Source organism: Zootermopsis nevadensis, unplaced genomic scaffold (assembly GCF_977971745.1).
Source record: "Zootermopsis nevadensis isolate Lab colony 2312 unplaced genomic scaffold, Znev_1.0 Znev_ptg000016l, whole genome shotgun sequence".
NCBI lineage: Eukaryota > Metazoa > Arthropoda > Insecta > Blattodea > Termopsidae > Zootermopsis > Zootermopsis nevadensis.
The window spans coordinates 14,956,482-14,981,919 of record NW_028259148.1 but is presented as its reverse complement, the minus strand read 5'-3'; the positions used below and the strand labels follow the sequence as shown (position 1 = coordinate 14,981,919).

The 25,438-nt window shown below is 38.7% G+C and overlaps 1 protein-coding gene across 1 annotated transcript in view; it reads left to right on the top strand.

Annotated features, from left to right (window-relative positions):
• Positions 1-25,438, top strand: part of LOC110826550 (limbic system-associated membrane protein) — a 580,384-nt gene that overhangs the window by 49,030 nt on the left and 505,916 nt on the right. The window lies entirely within an intron of this gene.

The following is a 25,438-nucleotide window of genomic DNA, read 5'->3' as shown; positions in this document are numbered from 1 at the left end:
ATATAGATCGTGCTAAGAACCAAGACCCAACGTCTCGTGCAATAAAGCTCAAATTGATATAGTGATTCTGCGTCGGCACAGCCTTAAGAGCACATGCGCGCCCAGGAATTTGACAAGCCCAACTTGCTGCTCAATAAGATTAGCTTGAGGTATTGAGATCTTGCCGAAGGCTTCAAATTGAGTTTAGGGTTTGGTATCTCATTTCGAAGCCCATGGTGTGTAGGACACATTGTGGTGTGTTTAGGTTGGGTTGGTTTAGGTTAGCTTAGGTTAGGTTAGGTTAGGTTAGGTTAGGTTAGGTTAGGTTAGGTTAGGTTGGGTTGGGTTAGGTTAGACGACTTTCCATCCATCGAATTACATGCATTACCCTTCATAAGAACCTGATAATTACTCAGTAAAGAAATAGCCCGTCTTTTATGGAAGATTCATTACCGCGGTCACAAAAGCCTGACATTGGTCCATATTCCCCAGCCAGTTGAAACCAGTTCACATTTTGAAGTGTTGAAGATTAAAATTTAAGATGGTAAAGTTGCGTCATATTGTGATATAATAAGTATATATTAAATCTTGTCCGTCTAATCACAATACATTCTTATTGAATATTAAAATATTACAATAATTAACATTTAAAATATTTAAAATATTAAATGATGTTCTTTATCGAAATATTCGATTTACATTAGACCATCATTTTTTTCGAATATTTCGATAAAGAACATCATTTAATATTTTAAATATTTTAAATTTTAATTATTGTAATATTTTAATATTTAATAACAATTTATTGTGATTAGACGGACAAGATTTAAATATATAATTAAAATTTAATATTATTAACTAGATCTCCAAACAGTTTTAGATATATTTCTCACCTGTCCCACGCGTGCTACATGTCTTATAAATATTATCGATATCAACGCGATGATATCGATTAATAAAATATTAATAATAATTCCCAGTCAAAATATTTTGTAATAACTCCAATGTTACACTACTAATAAGACGGCTAGGCAATTGTATCAATAGCCCATCCAGTGAGTTTATGTCGTATCATTTTACTACTCTGTATCTTAATAATCGTCACTTGACTAGAAAATTGCCCGTGAATAATGACGGGAAATTCTAATGTAGCAGACGCACGTGGTCTGATGCTTAACGGCGTCACCATGCCACGTGTCCATCACTTGGCGACTGGCGACGTTTCGTGTCAGTTGAATCCTCGTCGTAATAATACGCTCGTCTGCTGTTTACTGACATGTTTCGGCGAAAACTATTGGACCGCACGTATATTAATTACTTCTTGGCAAGTATGTCACGTGGCACGCGGGGTAAATTGGGGAATCATCAGTCGCTTCTCCTGTTATTAATGTTTTTACAACTATTGAGTCATGAAACAGGGCTCGGTTGATTTTGCAGAGCACGTTTCAGCTGTAAATTGTTCAATCAAAATGAGATTCTTCTTGGTCGCTGGTGTAATGTGTTCTACTGACATTTAGAGTTTGTGTGGATTTCTCGCTAAGCCGCAGTTCGTCGGGGCTTCTGTTCCGTCGCCACGTTTCGTGAAGTGGACGGATTTCGGTGGCGCTAGTTTACATCGCTCGTCACAGATTCACGACGCATCAACGACGGCGGATGGACTGTGAGTTGTTTGACGACGATGCGTAAACAGCGCACGATGTTCACTGTCAAATGATACAGGGAAATGATCGCATTCCGTATTTAGTATCGTTTATGGTTTAATTAACGAAGTTGTCATAACTCGGATTAAATAGCGTGAAATTACGGGATGATTAGTGAATGATAATTCGGAAACGAAGGTATGAAACATGGCGCAGTTAAGATACGAACTTTGCCCTCAAAACCCTTCTGGACAATGTGACGAGAAAAGAAAGAATCTGCCACTGCTGGAAACCGAACCTCGGCCAACGCACGTGTCCCGTTCCCAGCAACTTCACTGGATAAGCTAAACAGAGACGAGGACATAATCGGTTTTATTTTCAAGTTAAACTCTTCGGTAACGTTCTTATTAATTTGCGTTCGAGAGTAATTACTGGAGTAGCAAATATTTCTTGGTTGTAATAATACTCACACCTTCATAAGGTAATTATGGATTTAACTGCGCTCTATTCCATGGTTCATCATACAAAACAGTGGTGACTGATGCATCAACTTAAGCCAACTTTCAGCAATTTACCTTCTCAACAAATTCCTTGTTATAAATAAAATTATCACGCAAGTCATAGAAATGTTTGATGTTTCAGAATACGTCTCCCTTGCAGGTTTGTTACCATGAAATTTATTAACCAACATTTTTTTATTCGTGATTTCTTCCAGATCTCAAGCTTTTCTTAGTTTAATCGTTGTAACAAAACTGGCAAAGAAATCCGTATCTTATAATGTTGCTATAATTTTTGTATCCACGTTACAATTACAGAATTTTTTTTTGCTACTGGGTTTATCCACAGTTTTACCTGGTAAAAATGTGTCGCCAGTTTTAACAGGTCCAGTGGCGACACATTCTGGCCCGTGTCAGATTTAGGAAGCGCCCAGAAGCTACTGTTCACTAACGAAGACTTTTTAAACTGCGTCTCCCTGACACACATATCCACCCACCCCTAGCAGATCCCGTTCCCTTCACCCTCTTTATAAACTTTGCAGCATCCCCTTCCTGTCTCTGATCTTCTCCTCCACCAACATCGACACAGTAAAGTTTCAAGTTGTGCTTTTGGCGAGATTGTTAATTGGGCCACAGAATCCTGCTGTTTTAATTTCCAAGAACAAAACCCTCCCTCTCCCTACCCCTTGCATCATGTTACACGCATACCTCAGGGGTTGAGCCACAGCAACCAGGAAAACTTTTTTTAACTCATCCTTTCAACCCCTTTCCCGACTTAATACTTGCAACTCTCAAAAGAGAGCTAGTTTTAAATGCAAGAAAATACTTTTCTACGCGCCCTTATTATTAAAGTGTCAGTGTTAACTTGGAATATAAGTGTGCTGAAAGTAGTAATATTAAGACTTTTGTTATAAAGAAGATTACTGCACGTGCAAAGTGTATTATAAGCTGGAATGGCCCTGATTTTAAAATAGAAAAAAATTAAAAATAAAAGAAGGCCCAGTGCTGATACATTGTAATTATTTTTGATGGATCTCTGAAAGAGTTGCATAAAATGAACGCGCCTGTCTGTTTGATTTTACGAATGTTTTATACGTATAATTTTATAGAGGATTTTGTTTAAAATAGGTTCTGAAAATCTTCGTAAGAATTTAATTTTTATTGGTATATGTCTCACATTACATCTACCTGATATCGAGATTTTAAAATCTCATTATGTAAAATCTAAATGACGATGTTCCACTAGGTTTTGACGCAGTGTGGACTCGTTGGCAGATGCCAGCGTTTCGAAGAAACGTGCTGTCTTCAGGGGTGAAATGGTCGTGCTGGGGAGTGGAGGAATTTAAAAGAGGGTTGGTCAAGGAGAAGGCTGAGGGCGAGGGTTAGTCAGGGGCGAGGAATGGGCTAATAGGAAGCCTCCAAGCAGACGTTACGTCAAACCCAGGCTTTATTAAGATCTGAAAACTTATTTTGAAACTTTTTTCGATGCTATAAATAATTATTGAAATACAAGAACTGAGAAAAAACACGCAAAAGTCACAACATTTTAGCCTGGGAACTCTCCTGCTTTTAAAAGTCTAAGAATTTTTTTTACATTAAATGAAACAGAAGACATTTCAAATATTGAATATTGTTTGTGAGAATGAGCAAGGGATGTACACACAAGAAACCTAGACGTAGATGAAAAGATAATATTTGACTGTAACCTAGAATAAGTATGGGCGTGAGTTAATCGAATTAGAATAGGGCCTAATGACTGACTTTTGTGAACATGGTGTGTTTGGGAAATAGTTTTTATTAAACACCCGCTATTCGACTTCATGGGGATGTCACTATTCAGAGGGAAGAGGTTGAAGGAGCGCCCAGATGAGGAATTATGAAGTTTTGTGAAGTTCGGGTGATAAATGCTGGAAAGAAAGCAAAATAAAAAGATGCCAACTTCGGTACGAGTGAAATGAAAATGTCTGTCTTTGCTCCAAACGGAAATGGAAAGATGGAAGGACAAAGAACACCGATTAATTATGTTGGAGACTGTACGAAAAGAACTCGAAGCCTTGCATAGAAACTGCATGCACCTCACTCTGCTTTCCACTGGCCGACTGACATGTTTTACGAATATAATATACAGGGCAATAGTAATTTTAAAATAAACTCCATCTTGAGAAGACGATAGTCGACGAACAAGGTCGAGAATTTTCTGGGTTCATGAACTCTTAAGGTTCATATCGTGTTCCCAATAGCACGCAACTTGTATTTATCCTGAGCAAGATGAATTCAGACCACACCTTCACACCCTGTTAAATGTCCCCTTTAATATTATCCTCTAAACTACTTCTAGGTTTACAAATAATTTATTGACTTAAAGTTCACGGACTAAAATGTTGTGTGTTTCTTGTATCTTCCATAAGTGAAACGTTTTCTGCTCGTTTTATTTTCCTTGTTTTGATCATCAGAATATTATTGTGTGAAGATTTGAACTTATGAAAGTTTTCATTAATAATTTAAACATCTGTTTATGTCAGTGTAACAAGTTCCTGAATATATATAGAGCGTAACAGTAGAGGCTCTTTGAAACGGACCCACGTAAAGTAAATTTTAGTAAAAATTCCCTGGTAAGAAATTTAATGTGAATCTGTCTGGCATTTCTCCAGATGGTTAATACTTAAGTAGTGACGAACGGGCGGAGTGTTTTTGACAGACTGCCGATAGGACGGCGAAACCGCACAAATGGAAACTTCTACTCGCAGAAAATGTCTTTAATCTGCGTCCAGTGAAGAGGTCACGGACGCTGGGCTGAGCACTGGCTGTTTAAAGATTGCAAAGGAAATTCGAAGTATCGGGATGAGCCCTGAAGATGGTTGTCTTCTGGGTCGTTGCGCCATGTAATCCAATAGAAGTCCTTGCTGCCTACATCATCAGGGCGTTGACTCATTGCCCTGATGATTTGGAGACAGCAAGGACCTCCGAAACGTCAGTAAACTTCGACCAGACTATACAACCCAGAAGACAACCATCATCGGATTTATCGCCGTGAAAACCTCAAATCTTACCAGGATGAATCCTGTCGAACACCAATTCGATATGGACTGTCCTTGGAGTCAAACCCGGGTCTTTGTTATAGGAAACCTTCATAAAACGCTTTAGTAATATTGCACTCCATTTGTTATATTGTATTAAGTGAAGTATCTGCTTAAGAAGTTAAGCAGTTACGTGCGTGAGATTCAGGACGCATTGGGACCGGGTTGATTAAAACTACGCAGTGGGTAAGAGCATTTTTCGCTGTGGTTTCAAGTGCTCCGCGCTGTTGCTTTGTATCCATTTTAGAGTCTTTGTGTTGGCTTTTTATTAAAGCTCTTGAAAAAGTATTTTTTCCTATCAGAATCGCTGACCTGGAAGCTGATGATCGTGTGGAAATCAATTCTTGTTTGAATCGGAATTCCAATTGAAATAGTTTGTATGTCTGCATTTCGTATTTCAAACGAACAAAAAAAGTATAATGAACCGAGTAGAGTGTTGCCATTTTATCGGTCTTAACGGAGGATAAAAAACGAGAGACAACGCGTACTAAACTAATTGTGCGTTGGTGAGCTGCCAGCATTTTGAAGTTTCTGTTATTTTAAGCGTTCAAAAACTGTCTCCGCTGGAAAGTTTATAATCATCCGATCCAAATTATTCCCGACTCATAGGGAGCTTTGAGGTTCATGTCGGTCTTAACAAAATCATCTATTGGGCCCTGTGGTAAAGCAGTTTAATTCAGTTCACACGTATAAAAGATTATTTTAATACTAATTTTAATATTATTCCATCTTTACGAAGTTGTTACGTTCTTTGAGGTTTACCGATTAAATTTTAGTACATTTTGTGTTTCAACATTCATGCTACATGATTACCCAACTCGTTCTTCGTAATTTGATTATGTTAATATTTGGTGGAGATTTCAAATTATGTTTAATTAATTAATCTTGTCCGTCTAATCACAATTTAAAATTTAAAATTAAGATAGTTAAAATACCATGTGATGCTCCTTATCGAAACATTCGATTTACATTTGGAACATCACTTTCTCACTACATGTTTCGGTTCTTAGATGAACCATCTTCTGGTGTGTAAAAATTACAATTATATAAACTTAAAACTTAATCATAATTTCTTATATGCAACTTTTTTTGTATCTCATCTTCAAATTATGTATTTGTCAGCTTGTTACTCCATCTTGATAGGATAATTTCTGCTGAAACATCCTGACGACACAGGGAAGCTTCTATCAAACAGCTTCTAGCTGCAAGCGGTTTTAGGACTTCGGAAAGGGGGTGTGGTTGTGGTTGCATAGCGGAAGGGGGAAACGAGAGCAGATGAAGAGGTGATAGGGCCATGGATACTCACTGCCCCCGAACTAATCGACATCTGGTGTAGGCATTTTAGAACTAGACTCTTGAAGGTGTCTCCCCTTCTTTTTACTCCCCTCCCCCCCGCCGTGCTAACTTCTCCGCCAACAAACAACATTTCTTTCCCAGAGGGCACTATTAGAAGAAGGAGAAGAATTCTAACGTCATTTGATGTTCGAAGAAGTTCGAGAGTAATTTCCTTCCACCTCTTTACGTATTTTTCTCTATTCCTCCAGGCCACCCTACTTGTTATACGCGCATCTGAATAACACAGGCGTAAAAGATGTTTGAGAACAAACTGTGATGCAGAATATCTGGACCCCAAGGAAGATGGAGAAAATCACGTGATAGGAAGCTTCGCAGTCTCCACACTTTACCCGATATTATCAGGACAATCAAAGCGAGGGTGTGAAGTGGGTAGGGTACATGGTGGGCAGAAATTCGAATTATATTTTAAGTAGGAAAACGTGGAGCGACGAGACCACGTGGAATATCTACGAAAATATGCGAGGATAATATTAAAATTAATCTACAAGAAATAGAGTTTGTGCGGTGTGGACTGGATTCAGCTGGCTTTAAGATACATTCTAGTTCTCACGGCGGTGAGTCCGAAGATGGCTGTCATCTGGGTTGTTAACGCCGCGTGGTCTGATAGAAGTTTACCGACGTTTCAGAGGTCCTTGCTGCCTCCAGCATCGGACGAACGTAGGCAAACTTCTACCAGACTACTTGGTGCTATAACCCAGATGACAGCCATCATAGAATTTGTTGAGTCTGAATTTATTTTAAAGCTGTGTTACAGTTGCAGGATTAACTTAGCTTTGAATGACAGGATAATCCGACTTACATGAAGATTACTTTAAAGACTGAAACGAGATTAACTTCGGTTACTGTATTTAAAACAGTTTACTACTGAACCGTTTGTCAGTAGAGAATCGAAAATATTTCTTGTCGATTAGAATAAATATCATACGTTGTAGGCTACTGCTACGTCACACAGTGGCTGTGGACTTGGTGATGTTTTGGCGCCCTATCAAATCCTTTCTTTGGGGGAGGGGGGGAAACTGCAATTAGTGCTAAGTGTTTCGTTGGTTTTGGTCGGTTGACCGCTCATTATCGGCTTCCTTGCTTAGATAACACCGGCCTAATGCGTGGTATCTGCACGTGTCCATAGCCGGAAGTTGCGTTCTCAAATCACTTTTTCATAGGCTAATTAAATTGCCTCGCGATAGCTTAGTAAAATGTCGGAGGCAGTTTTTACGGGTGTTCGCCGAACAGAGCCGGAAACTGCAGGAGTCGATTAGGGGAGATTATAGTAATGATATCGATAATGTTCTTTTGAGGTTACAAGGTTGGCGGCACTGTTCCTTCCGTGATTTTGTCGAGCTCCCGTTGCATCTCGTTTAATCCTTCGGTGTGTGTTGAAGGAACCCTTTCAGGATTAGATTTTGAGCCACCCGAGAGTCCTGACCGGTTTTTTTGATATTTTTGCTGTTGTACTGATTTATGTTATTTCCAGTTGTTTTCCGATGCCTTCATTATGTTTGTGAATCGTCATTCTGTGTCTGATAAACGAATTGTATACATCGCTTGCCGTTTGTCAACGTCCAGCGTTTGGTTCCACATAAAATAAGTCATTTTAATAATAATAATAATGTCAACAATATCAAAAACAACAACAAAAAACAACAAATCTGTTGCATGAATTTGGAGCGATTAGGGTAATGGAAAAAGTACGACACCCGGATTGCTCCAGACTGAAACAGATAAAACCTGAGAGGTATTAATGACGTTCAGTCGACGTGGAAGCTTCAAGGCCCACACAAATCAAGGAATCTGAGATGAACCGGGCAATAGAAAATGAGCAATGTGTACGAAACTCTGGGTAGGAAGACATAGGATTGGAGGATTATAAGATATTATTAAAATTACATATTTAGAAAGTGAAATATTGACTGGATTAAACTTCCTCAGTGGGGCAAAAATGGATATTATTTTGTGAACAGTGTAATGAACTATCGGTTTCCACAAAAGAAAATTAATTTTTGGGCAATTTAAGTCAGAACGAGTTCTTCAAAGAACATTCTGTAGGAAAGAGTTAGTACTTGTATGAATTTTAAATGTTGTTTGTTCCGCATTATGGCATAAAGAGGTCTCCTGCTCCAAATTTTCGCCGCCCGGAAAGTGATGCTTTCCTTTCCGTCATCGATTATCAAGGACAATTCAGAAGCTGTAAATATTCCATGCTCGTGAACACAGCTCCTGGTTTATACGAAGCCGCTAGAGGAGAAGCGAAATCCACTACCCACTTACATTCCCTCGTGACAAATAAATCCCACCTTGTTTGCCAGACAGCGTTATCAGGAAAACATTTTAAAGCAGATGCTCTGCCGTATTTCAGAATAGCAGAAAACACATTTCAACCTTCTTCACGTCGGTTTTTACTGACAGAAACCTCCTGCTACAGCCGACTGTCTCTCGGTGTATAATACGGAAAAGAACAGATGTAATTATTACTGTTAGTATGCTGTTTAACGTCACCAAGGCAACTTTCAGATTATGGTGTTAAAAGCAACTACCAACAGATGGCTAGAAACGTTTCTTTCGATGACCTCACGACACCAAATTAAATGAAGTTCGGAACGGCCAGTGGAGTTACGAGGTGCGATCGGAAGGTTTCAAGACTGCGCGTATAAAAACCCGTACACTTATCTCAGGTATTAAATTCATCCATCACCCTCGAAGTAGTTCCCCTGGAAGTGAACACAACGATCCCAGCGCCGCTGCCAAACCTGGAAGCATCCCTGGAAATCTTTCTTTGTCAGCCTGTCAAGCACCATCTGCGATTCTGCCTGAATCTCTTGCCAAAGACTCTCCAAAACGGCTACGGAAACCTATGAAATGCTAAAGCAAGCATTTGGGGAGTCCGCAATGGGTCGTGCACAAACGTTTGTGTGGCATTCACGTTTTAAAAATGGCCGAACCTCTGTCGATGATGACGAGCGTTCTGGACGACCATCTTCGAGCACAACGCCCGAAAATGTTACGACGATTCGGCAGGCCATTCACGAAGATCGACGTCGTACCATCAACGACTTGTGCGACATTGTTGGGATAGGCTATGGGACCTGTCAGCTGATTCTAAAGGAAGAACTCCACATGCGACGCATCATGACAACGCGCCAGCGCACACCGCCCTCAAAGTTCGGCAGTTTTTGGCCTCAAACACCATGGCCGTCATCCCGCACCCTCCTTATTCGCCGTGTCACTTCTTCCTCTTCCCAAAGATGAAAATTCAGCTAAAGTGAAGGAGAGTTGAGACGATAGAAAAGATTCAGGCAGAATCGCAGATGGTGCTTGACAGGCTGACAAAGAAAGATTTCCAGGGATTCTTCCAGGCTTGGCAGCGGCGCTGGGATCGTTGTGTTCACTCCCAGGGGAACTACTTCGAGGGTGATGGATGAATTTAATACCTGAGATAAGTGTACGGGTTTTTATACGCGCAGTCTAGAAACTTTCCGATCGCACCTCGTATATCTTGCGTGTCAAAGAGACTGTTGAATCCAGGTTTTTAGCACATTGCAGTGCCGTAATCATTCGGCTCGGAACAGTGTTTTGTTATGGAAATTGCATCTTTTAATCAATAATCTCCGCCCGTTTCTGATGTATGTAACTATTCTCCTCACTACTCATTGGCGATTCATAGCTATTATCAGTTGATACAGCATCGGTTACTCTGTTCTCAGTATTTCGCTCCGGGCCCCATACACGTCGCTGTATTAAGATCGACTTTCCTGTAATCTTCCAGTTCCTGTAACAGGATAAACGTGGCATCTTGTGCTACTCTATCCCGTCTACCTTGCCGTCTTAATGTCACTGATCTCATTTGTGTAAGGAACGCGAAATACAGTCATCAGCTGCTAAATGACTTCCAGTACTCAAAACCGAATTAAGCCCACGTCAGCTTAACATTAAGACAAGATACAAATGCGTTTTGTTACTTTCAACGCTGGATATTGACTGAGTCACGAAAGTTAAATACGAACATATTAATATACTAACGTTTTTGTAAGAGAAGCCTAAATGTTACGCCCACCGTCGTATTCGAATCAGGTCCAATTCCCGAACAGAACTGTGTAGCATTCCTTCTGGAGGTCTCGGGTTCAGATCTCGGCCCGGAGACCGGCTATACCTATTTGGGTTTCTCGTGGTTTTCCTCTCTAACCCCAGGCAAATTCCGGGTTAGTACTTTCAATTAGGTCCTTTCAAATTCATTATTATTCACTAGTACTCCCGTCATTCGACTATTGTCAGCGTCGTTAAATAAGCCATAAATATAACTATAGCCTGATAGACGTTTAGCGACGTTTCGGAGGTCCTTGTTGCCTCCATCATCAGGGCGATGCGTAAGTTTGTTATCTGCCCCAACTCTGACGTAAGGTAGGGATACATATTGCAAGAAATCCTTGTCTCCAGAGCTCTTTTATTTAAATAGGATGGATAATTCAATTATACATGAAAATTAAGTGGTTTTCCCTGTCGGGACAGATAACAAACTGAAGAAGGCAGTCTTCTGGGTTGCAGTGCCGTGTCGTCTCGTAGAAGTTTACCGACGTTTCAGAGGCTCTCAAATTCTAGATAACAAACTACGAGGCGCGTCCCAAAAGTAAGTTTCCCTGGGGCCGTTTACAGAAACAAAACACAATTTCATGGAAATATTTATTGCAACAGATACAGCAAGTGTCCAGCTATTTTTCAACAACGCGGGAGGTGCCGTTAGTGCATGCGCCATGCTACGTCATTGCTCTATCACGTACGCACAGTCGCTTCGCGCAATATAAGGTTTGCTAGCTGTGGGACGAGTGGGAAACTTAGTTTTGGGACGCGCCTCGTATAATAATACATGAGAAATAGTTTTTTTCTGAACACGCGAACGGGTACTTACAAGTTGTCGCCACTAGGAAGCGGTAACTGGCCTCGGCCAGGGAACCTGACAGACCCTCGATTTGCAGGGCGGGCCATAAATCTGCCTTGAACTAGAGGAATACAGACAAGCAAGGAAATAAAGTTGCTGTGGTAGGGAGACCGCGCGTTGTAAATTACTCTGCAGGTAGCCACTGTACGCGGGTAGGCACCCCCCCACAGTAAGGGTGATTTTTCTTTCTCAACATGGGGTAGGAGACGTAAGACGGGTTGCGGAAATCGAGAGACCACGGAATTTTCCGCGAGTAAAATGCAGAAAACTGTACTTGAGACAGCTTCGTCTCTAATAACTTCGCCTATCACCGTCTCGGCTGATCGAGGATTTAACGAAACAAACAAACAAACAATCCCCCTATTTAAGTAAATAGGCCCCAATACAGAGAACTGATTGAAGGAGTCTATCTTGAGAAGTGATAGTCGCTAAGCTAATCACGAAATTTACCTCTTTTATGAAGCTCGAAGCTTCAATTACCTGATCGCAAGAGCCCGCCACTGGTCCCTATCCTGAGCCAAATTAATCCAGTCCACACCACCGCATTATATTTATCAAAGATCCACTTTAATATTATCCTTCCGTTTACGCTTAGGTCTTGTAGGTGGTAGTTTCGCTTCATGATTTCGGAACAAAATGTTGAATGCTATTTTATCGCCCTCATGCCCCGTCCATTTTATAAAAAAATTTAAGTAAATCATAAACGAGATCTGCGCGTTGAAGGAAGTATCATGTGCCCCTATGGCGAAATGCATTTTCTCTGTTCAGTTAGGTTAGTTGAAAGTTACTTGTCTAATTAAAATAATACGTTTTATGTGATTAACAATTTCCTTTAAAATTAACAAGTAAGAATGATGTTCAATAAAAGGTCTAGTGTATATATTTAATATTTTCCAGTATAAAAATCTAAAGTCGAGCCCAGTATTAAAATTTCCCTGTCCTCCGAAAAACCTGACTGTGAGAACAAAATGAAACAGAGCAGGACTACCAACATTAACGCTGAAAACTTACCATGAAGCATGTTTAGTGATTAGTGTCGCACAGATTTCTTGTTGTTCAGATGTTACCGTCTTCATGAAAGCTGCACGAATCAGCTGTGAACAGTCAGCGTGCGCACGTAAACTGCAATTCTCCAGTTGTGGTAGCAATGTTTCCAGTTAACTTCGATGTAAAAAGTTTCGAAATGTTTTATTGGCTGCTGTTATCTACGCAGAATGCGTGTGTTTTCCCAGGAAGACAGTTCATGAAACACAACTTTTAATAAGTGTTTGACAGACATTTATTACAATCTCCAGGTCTGTTCGCCTCTTACGGGTCATTATTGCTTTAAATTATTATAATTCTAGAGCAGAGCGCTCCTATCGGAGCGTTGCGTTTTAAAATCTTGCCTAAGAAACTAACCCCCCCCCCCCCGAATGGGGGTTAAAACACTTGACCGACCCCACTTCGGGGGGGAGGGGGGTTGGTTGCGTTTTAAAATCTTGAGTAACAAAACTAAACCCCCCCGAATGGGGGGGGGGTTGGACAAGTGTTGGTTGCGTTTTAAAATCTTGAGTAAGACACTAAACTTCGGGGGGGGGGGGTTAGTTTAGTGTCTTACTCAAGTCATCTGTCAAGTCATTTGTTTACTCGGCGTTGTTATGTTGGTACAGCAATGCCGAGTAAACAAATATAACGTAACATTGTTTGATGACGTCATTTTTTGATAGACGACAAATCACGAATTGTTACAGTAAGATTTATCTTTTGTTGATGTTCTTAAACGCTAACCCTAAGAAAGTTTCTGTAATGTCTCACTAGGAAGATAACTGTGCCCTTTACCGGGTATCATCGCATTACGTTCAGTGAAAAATAAAGCGTCGTTAAACAAGATAAATGTAGCGGAATATGGGGTGGGGTGGGGTGGGGTGGGATAACAAGCGATACGTGCCGCTGCGCGCTAGAGAGTGATCTCGCGTTTGACCCATCTCATGGAAGTCCAATATTTTTGTCTGTGGCTCTGTGATTCTGTGCTTCCTATACGAACTACTTTTTGCTGACTCTCGTTCATAACTCCTTCCCATATCCTCATCGATATTTCATCGTTTCCTTGTGCCACTTTTTATTCTATTCCTCCATTTTTATCTCTCACTGCGCCATTTTAATATCCTTTTTCTTCTTATACTCAGTCGTCCATATTTCTGTTACACTGAAGGTAGAAATTCTCTGAGTTTCCTAAATCAAATTAACTCTAAGGCACCGGAATCACGAAAACTTTAACGGGAAATTTCAAACACGAAATACAGACGAATGACTTATTTAATGCGCATTGCTTAGTTTTTCTCTATAATATGTCATCTATACAGACGTAGAGGTGACTTGTGTACGTGTTAGAATCATGGTTATTATATTATTATTTAGTGTTCTGTCTGAGGACAGGTCCATATGAACAGGATCCTTCCATCCTTTTCTCGGACTGGGACCTGTTCATATACGTTCTTGGCAGATGATCCAGAAGTGGTTTGCCATTGCCTTCTTCTGTGTGTGAATGGAGTAATTGTTGGGATGCCACGGAGGAAAACTCCGTGTTGCCTAGACCACGGCCTTGCCCAACACAAGTTATAAATTCGGGCACCGCCGGGAATCGAACCCGAGACCCCATGATTACGAGGCCAGCGTTCTAACCGCTAGGCCACCGTGGCTCTTAGAATCATGGTAAAGGAAAATATTTATTAACATGTTCATTATTAATTTCAACAACATCCCCTTTTAGACACAGCAACCTGCAGTGTTTAATAAGCGGTTTCATCTTGTCTTCCTTTGTTCGTGAGTCATATCTCGGCGTTGCACTTCTGACAGGACATGACAGGACGAGATTAAATTTTTCCGCGTTCCTACTGCTCTCAACGCAATAAAATTTGGTAATCAAAATAGAAAATGCAATTCTATTAAACGTGGCGAAGTACTTTTATTTTTATTTTATTTAAAAGGACCGGAATGCTGCTGTTTGTCGCCATGGAGACGAGAGTTGTTCAACTCTGTCAATGACAGCGCAGTCAGGTGCATTTAACCTTTAAATTGACCTGAGTCGCCGGTATAATTGACGTCTATGAAAATATAAATCGATGTCGCTTCTAAAACATTGATCAGTCGAATATATTGGGTGATGTACTAATGAACGCGTTTAATGCAACTCCCAAATTTGAACTGAGCTTAAATCTATAAAGTACTTTAGCACAGTTTTATAAGCGCGGTGATTCTATTAATTAAAATATATGAAAAATATTTTCACTTTGAAACTTGTTGGATGGATTTATATCATACTGCTTGTATGTAACGTGTTATGTGTTAGAATAAGGTGAATAGTGTATCACTATTTTAAAAATTTAAGGATTCGTAATAGTTAAGAAAGGATGTGAAATCGGAATGGATATATATAGCTGTAAATGAAGAAATGTCTGTAAATTTCAATACAGATTAATTTAATCTATATTAAGAGATATATCGCACTATCGTTAGAAAATCAGGCTTTTTATCAGATTATAATTTAAGTCAAGAACTGGTCTACGTTCTCGTATATTGAAATCTGAAATAAATTATATTTTTGTAAATATTAATATTAAAAATAACTAAATTATTTAATAATTGTAGTTTTTCATATAAGAAGACACATCTTAACCAAATTTGGAAAATAAACTTTTTTCAGACTAATGTGGAAGAAAGAGTTGGATAACATTCCTCAAGTTTAGGAATGCGGCAAGTGTAATCCCCGCCTCATCCACCTTGAAAATGGCAACTGTATTGTTTACCGAAACGCTGGTGTAGACCAAACATCTGAAATAAAATAAAATAAAAACAGTTCATTTGAAACAAATGCCGGGCGACGAGCGCACACGTTTATTAATTAGTACGCAGTGATGATTTGTAAAACTTAAACCACAGGACGAGAAGAGCAAACTCCGTTATGTCTTTTAAAACCTATTTTCTCGTGTTCCTCCTCTTAGATTGAAGATTGAAAGCGAGGTCAAGGGACAGAGAGGAGTTCTTTATCTCGGCTATTCCGAGGTTTGATTGTTTAGCTGACTTTGAGACTCAGTCATTAAATAAGAGGGAATCTCTTCAGTCCGTGTGGACAGAAACTTGAAGTGATTCGTCTTCATGGACGAGTGAATTGTGAACTGCTGCTATGAAATCAAGGAAAAAGAATGAAAGAGAAGATAACGTGGAGGGAGAACAGTGAGAAACACTACATTTGACGTAGGGGAGAATTATCTGGTCTGAAGGTTCCGAGGCAGTGCCCACTTGTCCATCTGGCAATGGTAAAATCGGGACATGGAAAATGGAGGGAGACACACCGAGCAGGGGCTTGCTACGTTGAATTTTGACATTAACTTTGGGAGGGCGGCATTGGTAAAAATTTTGATATCAACATGACGTAAGGACGGTATTTTTAAACTCTCCTAAATATTATTTAAGAATTCAGTCCGCACCGCGAAGAAAACACTACACTTCACCATTGCAAAGATCAACTAGTTGACACTTACGAACTATTCCAAGAAGTGGGATGATGTTCAGTATAAAATCGCCTCTTAGAAAAGTTTGAATAGTCAGAATATGAAGGGGATGTTGATAATACTCATGATACTAAAATAAAACCGCGGATTTTTTATAACGCGGATAGCGAAAGCGCGTATAACGAGAATCCGCTATAGATAAGATACAAGTGTTTGTAGTTGAAAATAAGTCTGTTCTAAATGACATTACTCACCACGGAAATGGTTAGAATATCTGTGGAAGAACGCTTAATAATATGACTCCTTGGTAATCGAACCGTTGTTCTACAAGATACGAGTCAGACGTGATAACATGAGTTACCGATTACCACGGCAGGTGTCAGGATATGTCAGACGTCATACGACATTCAGACACAAACATGCGAAGTTTATGTACCTAGAACTTTTGAATCATCGATGCTGTAAGCTGGAAGGACCTTTTTTTTCCCGTGAATCCCCTAGTACCGGTTTTGAATCCTTAAATGGCACACTTTGTGTATTTTATCTGATTCTCTTCCTACTTTTATTATCCGTTCTTGAACTTCTGTAATATTAGACAGATAAAACTATAAAATTCGGTTCAGCTATCCTTAATCCTGATGATGGAGGCAGTAGGTTTGTCTGAATCTGGATTATTATCTACCTGACTGCACTGTGCAACATCCGTGAAGAGAAACCCATCTTCTACACGCTTTTAAGTTATCAAACAGTATGCCGCGACTCGCTGGCTACCCGCGATGAGTGAATAAATACAAGATTATTTAAATATATTTATTTTGTACAGTCTATACACAAACGTTTGAAGTTTATTGGTGTTGTAAAAATTATATAATATTAAAACATTTTATTGTGTAAAATATTATATTAGCGCTATTAATCGTAAATACGATTTTACATTATATTTTTTTTAGCGCTTTTATTAAAACGACATGTTTCGACGGGTAATACCGTCGTCTTCAGGTTTTTATCAATTTAAATATAATGTAAAATCGTATTTACGATTAATAGCGCTAATATAATATTTTACACAATAAAATGTTTTAATATTATATAATTTTTACAACACCAATAAACTTCAAACGTTTGTGTATAGACTGTACAAAATAAATATATTTAATCAAACACAAACATGACGCATATAAGATACAAAAAAAAAAAAAAAAAAAAAAATATATATATATATATATATATATATTTTACGCTCAGATCTCAAAGTGTGGTAAAAATAATCCGGATTTTATTGAAACCTGTTTTGTACTTGTCAGGGTTTCGCTGTCTCTTTCGTAGTCGCTGGCTTGCGTTGGGCTCGCACTGCCAATGTAGCAACTTAAAGAAACGTTAACACGAGGCATCGTGCTTGGATTCAACTGGCTCCTGAGAAGTAGAGTGGTATTTTAAATACGATAGTGAATCTCTTCACTAACTGAGCGGCTGTTAGCTTCTGAAGCAAAGGAACTCGGGGCGTGGGGTTAACTAGGACATGTTTTATTAACTCTGTATCATTTTTTGTTTAAATTATTTTTTATTTTTTATTTATTTAGTGTTCTGTCTGACGACGGGTCCATATGAACAGGATCCTTCCATCCTTTTCTCGGACTGGGACCTGTTATACGTTCTTGGCAGATGATCCAGAAGAGGTTTGCCATTGCCTTCTTCTGTGTGTGAATGGAGTAATTGTTGGGATGCCACGGAGGAAAACTCCGTGTTGCCTAGACCACGGCCTTGCCCAACACAAGTTAGAAATTTGAGCACCACCGGGAATTGAACCCGGGACCCCAGGCTTACAAGGCTAGTGTTCTGACCGCTAGACCAGGGGAAATTTAGTAGAAATTCAGTTCCGTGTATATACTCGGTTGTCCTGCAATGACGAGGGTCCGTCCACTTCGACGCTTTGACTTTATGATCTCGGGGACTTGAAAAATTCATATGAGAAGTAGCTATCGTGTTCTTTTGACGAACTTCATAGTCTCCTCCCCCATTATATTCGTCCATAAATTATCTCCTTTAATTACTATTCACCCAAGAAGAGAGAACGAGAATTGATTCAGCAAACAGGCAGTGTCTTATGAACACACTCAGCTCTAAGGCTCTTTTTAATTACCGAAACTACTGAAATATGACCCTTATTAAATGCTGAAATGTTATACTTGTTTTATATGAGACGCCTTGGGGTGGGGAAGGCGGGTTTGTGAGATGTTGCGTAATATCGACCGAAACGTCTATCGGCCTCCGTAGACTCTATAATAATGAACGTAATATTTTTAATTATGCTCTGATGCTGATAATTGGACGAATAAAACTTAGTATTTGTTGTTACAGTTCTTTTAAATTCTTTTATCCTAATATTCTTTGTTTTTTTTCCAAATATCTTTATGAGTTAAAATTATAACGTGTTATATCCTAAGCTTAAAGTTTAAAATTTTACAAAAAATTGTCTTTATCGTGATCTTTGGCAGGATTTCCATTCATACTCATGAAAGCGCCTTGAAGTAGGCAGCACAATGTTACAAATTCATTTGTTCTCACCTTGTTAATGACGTCTGATACGAAGCTTCAGATAAATGTAATGTAATGTACGTTTGATGAAGAGAGAAAAATAGAATAGGCGTTTTGAGAGACTGAGGAAAATCAAGACAATTTTAATTTTAACTTCAAAGCACAGGACTGACAAATAAAATTAATCGAGTACATAATTAAGAGGCTGATTTATCCTTGTTGTTTAATGGGGCTTCATGCTTTAATATGTCGTCGAGTGAGGCAGGGGATATTATAAACGAACGTAAGAGGGCACGGATTTGGACAGAGTCGGTGGTAGTCTATTTGTAGATATTATCCAGGGACGATAGACTGAGTAAAACTGAGCAAATCCTGAGTCAAAATAACCCATCTCACAATTTGAATCTTACTAATAACCATAAAGTATATCTTTGTACTAATTTGTTATAGTGTAGTGTTCTAAGGGTTTGGTAAAATTTCTTGTAGTATGGAAAAGGAGGTCAGAACCAGCCAACAAGTGTCTCGGCTCTTCCTCGACTGCTAAATTGTGATGTGCGCCTTGAAGGTTAATTTTTCTTGGAATTTTCTGGAAAGCAGTTAACATGATCTCTTAGGGAACTTGGAAACTGTATAAGAATAACATGTAAATGTCGAGAGGCATGGACGTAGAGGTCGTTCCTGTAATCATACAAATACAGAGCTTCATTCCTCCGTCTGCCACAGCCTGAACTCCGCGTTAGAGCAGAACACGCGCGTCCTCTGTACGCAGAAGTGCATAAATCACCAACTCAAACGGAGTTGAGGACCTAAAGGTTATTCGGTTAATTAACAAATTCCCCGCCTGTCATTGAACACTAATGTTCATTTCCGTGTTAAAAACAACCAGCACTGGGTCCTGTCCCGTGCAAAATTATCGCAACCCGCGCCCTCCCACCCTGTTTCCTTAAATCCATTTTAATATTATCTTCCCATAATGCATAAGTCTTCAAAATTGTTGGAAGTATGAGATTTACATGAGTGTTATTTAAGAATTCAGTCCGTACCGCGAAGTAAACACAATTCTTCACCATTACAAAGATCAACTGGTTAACACTTTTAAGTCAAAGCTCGTCTAAATATTACGTATTTAAGAATTCAGTCCGTACCGCGAAGAAAACACCACGCTTCACCATTACATAGATCAACTGGTTAACCCTTTTAAGTCAAAGCTCGTCTAAATATTACGTATTTAAGAATTCAGTCCGTACCGCGAAGAAAACACCACGCTTCACCATTACATAGATCAACTGGTTAACCCTTTTAAGTCAAAGCTCGTCTAAATATTACGTATTTAAGAATTCAGTCCGTACCGCGAAGAAAACACCACGCTTCACCATTACATAGATCAACTGGTTAACCCTTTTAAGTCAAAGCTCGTCTAAATATTACGTATTTAAGAATTCAGTCCGTACCGCGAAGAAAACACCACGCTTCACCATTACATAGATCAACTGGTTAACCCTTTTAAGTCAAAGCTCGTCTAAATATTACGTATTTAAGAATTCAGTCCGTACCGCGAAGAAAACACCACGCTTCACCATTACATAGATCAACTGGTTAACCCTTTTAAGTCAAAGCTCGTCTAAATATTACGTATTTAAGAATTCAGTCCGTACCGCGAAGAAAACACCACGCTTCACCATTACATAGATCAACTGGTTAACCCTTTTAAGTCAAAGCTCGTCTAAATATTACGTATTTAAGAATTCAGTCCGTACCGCGAAGAAAACACCACGCTTCACCATTACATAGATCAACTGGTTAACCCTTTTAAGTCAAAGCTCGTCTAAATATTACGTATTTAAGAATTCAGTCCGTACCGCGAAGAAAACACCACGCTTCACCATTACATAGATCAACTGGTTAACCCTTTTAAGTCAAAGCTCGTCTAAATATTACGTATTTAAGAATTCAGTCCGTACCGCGAAGAAAACACCACGCTTCACCATTACATAGATCAACTGGTTAACGCTGTTTAAGTAAATAATCGCTGTTTACGAGTTACTGATTGTTTAGGTGGTAGATATATTTGTCACTGGACTTTAGAGATAAATTGTAGAATATCGCTGATTATATTTAGTGATACTTTGATTGTCGAAGTTATATTCCGTGTTGAAATGCTGTGTACCTGCGGTATGGATTATATCATTGCAGTCTTGTTCAATTCGTGTTTTACGTTCCACACTTCTCACACGAACAAACATTGAAATGGTGCAGTACTGAGAACTCTGTTTCACGGGGCGAGTTGTGGATGAACGAGGCACAAAGCACTGAACAAACACGCACAGTTTGCTTCAATAAGGGCACCGAGTGATATCTCCTACCTCCATTATCGTCAAATAAGAAAGACTGCCTCAAACATATTCAAAGCGTATTTATCTCAAATCTAAAACTTCTTGACGATGGTGAAGAGTCAATTGAATAAAAATTTACTTGGATTATCCAAGTAAATTTTTATTCAATTGACGTATTTATCTACTTTAACTGAGGACACCCCTGAAATATATTCTGTGGTTTTTCTGTTAAACGGTAAAAATATTAAAATTTACACTCAGATTCTTAAAAAAAATGGTCTGGAGATGCAAATGTTGTAGTCTAATTCTTGTATCGTGTAGGAAAGAATCGAGAAACGTCGAGGCTTACCACGGAAACAAATAACTCCAGATTTGTTAAACGATACAATTGATTTCGATTGATACATTTTTGCCAAACGCTCAGGCGAAAGTGCCGCTTCCATTTTCAGGGTGAAATAAACCTGGTAATTGCGTAGAAGACCACACGACGGTCTGACTGATGTGAGCATCGCAGACTTCAGACAATGAGAGTTTTGTTATCTTATCAAAAGATTCTTATCGTCCTTCTTATGTTTTCGCTTTTCGTGTAATCAGGCAATTCGAATCTGTAGCTCTGTTCTGCTGTCTCTTTCGATTGGCTGGAACACAAAGTAAGTTAGTTACCAGAAGTCAGGCTTTTATGTTTTATTTATTAGGTTTTTTTGTCAATCTGACCTGCAGTTCTAAGTTTTTAAATACACGAAAATGGAGTCCAAAGGAAAAATAAATGATGGTGATGGTTTCATGGCAACAGTGGTTAATCGTGGGAAACCTAAAGATTGTGATAAATTGCGTCCAAAGAAAGGGAAGAGAGAGATAATTCCCTCTCTCTGCTAAGAGTGTTAGCACCTAAGCCATCCAAAATGTGCAGAAGATTGAATTATCTTCGCCAGAGTAGTTCCAGAAGCATCTTCGGTCCATATAAAGATATTGAAAGTTTGAATCACATTTTAAATATATAAATATGTACAATTTTGCACCACGGTTTTAGTACTTAAAACAACAGATTAAAATACAGGGTGAGCACAAAATAATTTTTAAGTTTAAAAATGATACAGATAACAAGTACGGCGTGTGTAGAACTCCACACCTACACCAGTCGATATAAAAACTTTCGCAGTTTTTTCTCAGATGTTCCAGGTTATTATTGTTGCGCGCCTTCGCTAGATGCCACTAGTTTTGAAAATGGCTGCCTCAAAACAGAGGAGTTTATGTGTTCTGCGGTTACGGAGGAAATAATTCTGTAGCAGCTGAGCTACAAGCAATTCGCACAACATTTCGTATGGAACCACCCACTAGAGTGTCCTCTGCCGTGGTCTTTGCTAGAATTGATGCAACTGTTCCCAACGGCCATATTGTCCATCACTAGAGACACTGTATAAAGTTTAGGACTAGTTAAATTATCGTCTCGCGGAGACTCTGTGACGTGTGTAAGTATAAAGTTATTTTGTACTCACCCTGTATAATATCTGTAAATTTAGTACCGACTAAAGCAAAATTTTATATATCTTAGTGAAATATCAAATGTTTCATCATTTTCGGCTACGTGTGGAACATATAAAGTATATACAATTTAAAGTAAAAGGTGGTAGATGTTTTCTTGTAGATTTGTAGAAATATAGGCCTGAAGGCGGGCCCTAAGGATTAACCATGCGGCTGTTTGTATATCTCAACCCGATGACAAGATGGAGCCCAATAACAGTACGAAATTTTAAACCCAGTACAGTAATGAAACGAAATATAGCCCTATGCCCCACAGGAAATATAAAAGCAATTTGTGGTTTGATCTGAGGCACACGATCTGTGGCCTGATGTCTGCGATGGTGTCTGAGGGACTTAATACAAAATATCTGAATGGACGCGGATTGCTGATTGAGGATGTCCGTCCCTGAAGAGTGATAATGCAGTCCACTCATGTTATCTCCTTGCTCTGTGAGGCCAGACTTTCATTACACTTTCTCTTTTTTAACTCGCGGAACACAATCTACTTGCTAGGCTAAAAAGTGACAGATTTCACATTTTATGAACAGCGCTGTAACCCAGTGAACGTGAAGGAAAATTTGTCAGTGAAATATAAACAAACATTTACACAACTAACTGAGTGGAAAGTGTGTTTCTTTTGTTTTTTACGAAACCAAGGTAACGCAGACACCCATTAATGAAATTTTAAAAAAAGAAGAATTTCAAAAGACAAGGTTATTAATTTTAATTACTTTTGAAATATGATAGTTGAGGAGAAGTTACGGATTCAGCGTAAGGGAATTCTTAAATATACGGACGTTTCCGGTAATTATAATTTCCTATGATGGAAACCTGAGGCAGTTTCTGAAAAGTCGACATTTTCGTAGATAGGACAAAGTTCATTGCATATTGAATTATTTCGGGAATGTTTTAAACCTTACAGACATTTTTTACATAGATATGTTTATTGTGAATATTGTTTGTGTCCTTAATGCAAAATTAAAGATTTTATTTTGTTATTCATCAAATCAAGTTTTAGAAAACCTCGTAGTTCTGATTCATATTCTCTTTTCCAAGTTTCCTGAATCTATTTTCAGGACTGTGACGTCAGTGCCTGGTCAGTAGAGACTCACACTCTTCTTAACAGATATCCAACATGTCCTGAATCTTTCTCTTAATTTTTTTTAAAGATTTTAAAAATTATTACAATTTTAGGAAATTATCAAATTGTAAGTATTTTCAATATTTTTGAAGTTTAGAAATTTAAAAAAACATTCTTAAATATTCAAATATCTCGACATTTCTCGAGATATGATTTTTTTTTACAAAATCAGAGTTTTTTTAAAAATGTCCGAAAAAATATTAAAAATTTTCAAAAATTGAAAAACGTATTTTAACCCCTTCCCCGTATTAGATATAATAGAAATATTTTCAGAGGTCCAGACACTTAATTTTACGTACATTATGAAAATGAAAGCCAGTGAAATTCGTCACGTCTCACCCTTGTGTGTCTTATGTAATTTAGAGAGCAAAGGTTTTTAGAAGTGGGCCACAGAACATGCAGGTCCAAAGGCACTGTATTTAATGGGGGCAAATCAGGAACTTCTCGTGGTAATATTTCAATATGTCTTGTCTTTAATTATTTCAGCATACACGAATAAAGATCACATAAGAAGTCAGCAAAACTGTTTTATATAAGAATTTAACTATTACATGTGGCAGTGTGTAAGAGACACATTTGTCGATAATTCGTAATTCCTTAACTTCACGATTTTGTATTTAGTATGAAAAGAATTACGAAAAAAAATGTTGAAGACGTATTGCAGGCTCGCGGGCCACATTTTGCAGAACCCTGCTTTAAAGGGCCCAATGCATAATGCAGTTATGAAATGAGACGAGGCATAAACCGGTGTATTATGGAGCCTAGATAGTGAAGTATAGTCGGAAGTCACAATACGCTTTGAAGTCTGTCGTAGCGAATGAATGGGCAAATCTTGTTACACCCCGTCAATGGCGTGGCTGATGTGACATCGCGCGGGTTCACGCACGGTTTCCAACGCCACGTGTCGGTAATATTCAGAACTAACGATCAAATTTACATTTAATTTTATTTGCTTTTTCTAATATGCATAGGATCTTTGCTGTTTACAAACATTTTAATAAAGGAATTTAATTGAAGATAAGGAATTTAATTCAATGATTATTATTCATGTAGCATTTACAAATTTTTAAGCCTGGTAATAATACTTATTCCCTATGGATCGTCTTCTCTCTGCGCTATCCTGTTCTAGGCTTTTACAGTTGGAAGAACTTCAGTAAAGAATCTGAGTTTCTGTTATTATCGTGGAGTTAATTATCCGTCGAGAATGACGGCGAAATCTAGAGTGGTAAACACAGACAGTCATAAATATTTTCCCAAAAGACCCGAAGTTCCGTAACAGTATTACTATGGCAACGGTTATAACAACGTATTCAGCGTAAATAGTTATTTTAAAAATTATCACCAGGTCGGCGATAGTTTAATGCAAGAAATAATATAACAGAGTGCCACTTAAGATTTTTTATTAGCAGTAAGCCTACGCTCATTTAATCAGAGTAAAATGACAACATAAACAAATGAAATTTACTCCTCGGAGGTAAATTTTATATTCTCCATTTACGACAACTGTGGAGATAATTTAGACACTCGCTGGATGACAGGGAGATGAGTGGCTGTTTTTGAAAGTAGAAATCTAGTCGCCTACTTTGTGGCCGACCGATCCCGGCCAAGGGATTTTATAAATATCCTCTATGATCTGCAAACACGCGGGGTGCAGATGTCGGGGTAGGCGTCGTGACCATCACAGTCAAGTTTCAGACTAGATATTTTTCCTCCCAAACCGTGACAAAACTTTTCAACCATCAGCCGAAGGCTTCATCTGGCTCTGACATAAAATCACGCACATGAGCCCTGTTTATTTTTACCCCAAAACACTTGTTTTTTATGTCCAACCCCCCTTTGTGTTCTCCAGTGAATGGAAAACCTGGTTGTCATATTGTTTTTCGATACTAGTAACTGCCGATTTTTGAGCCAATGTCATTATTAATGATGGATAATGATT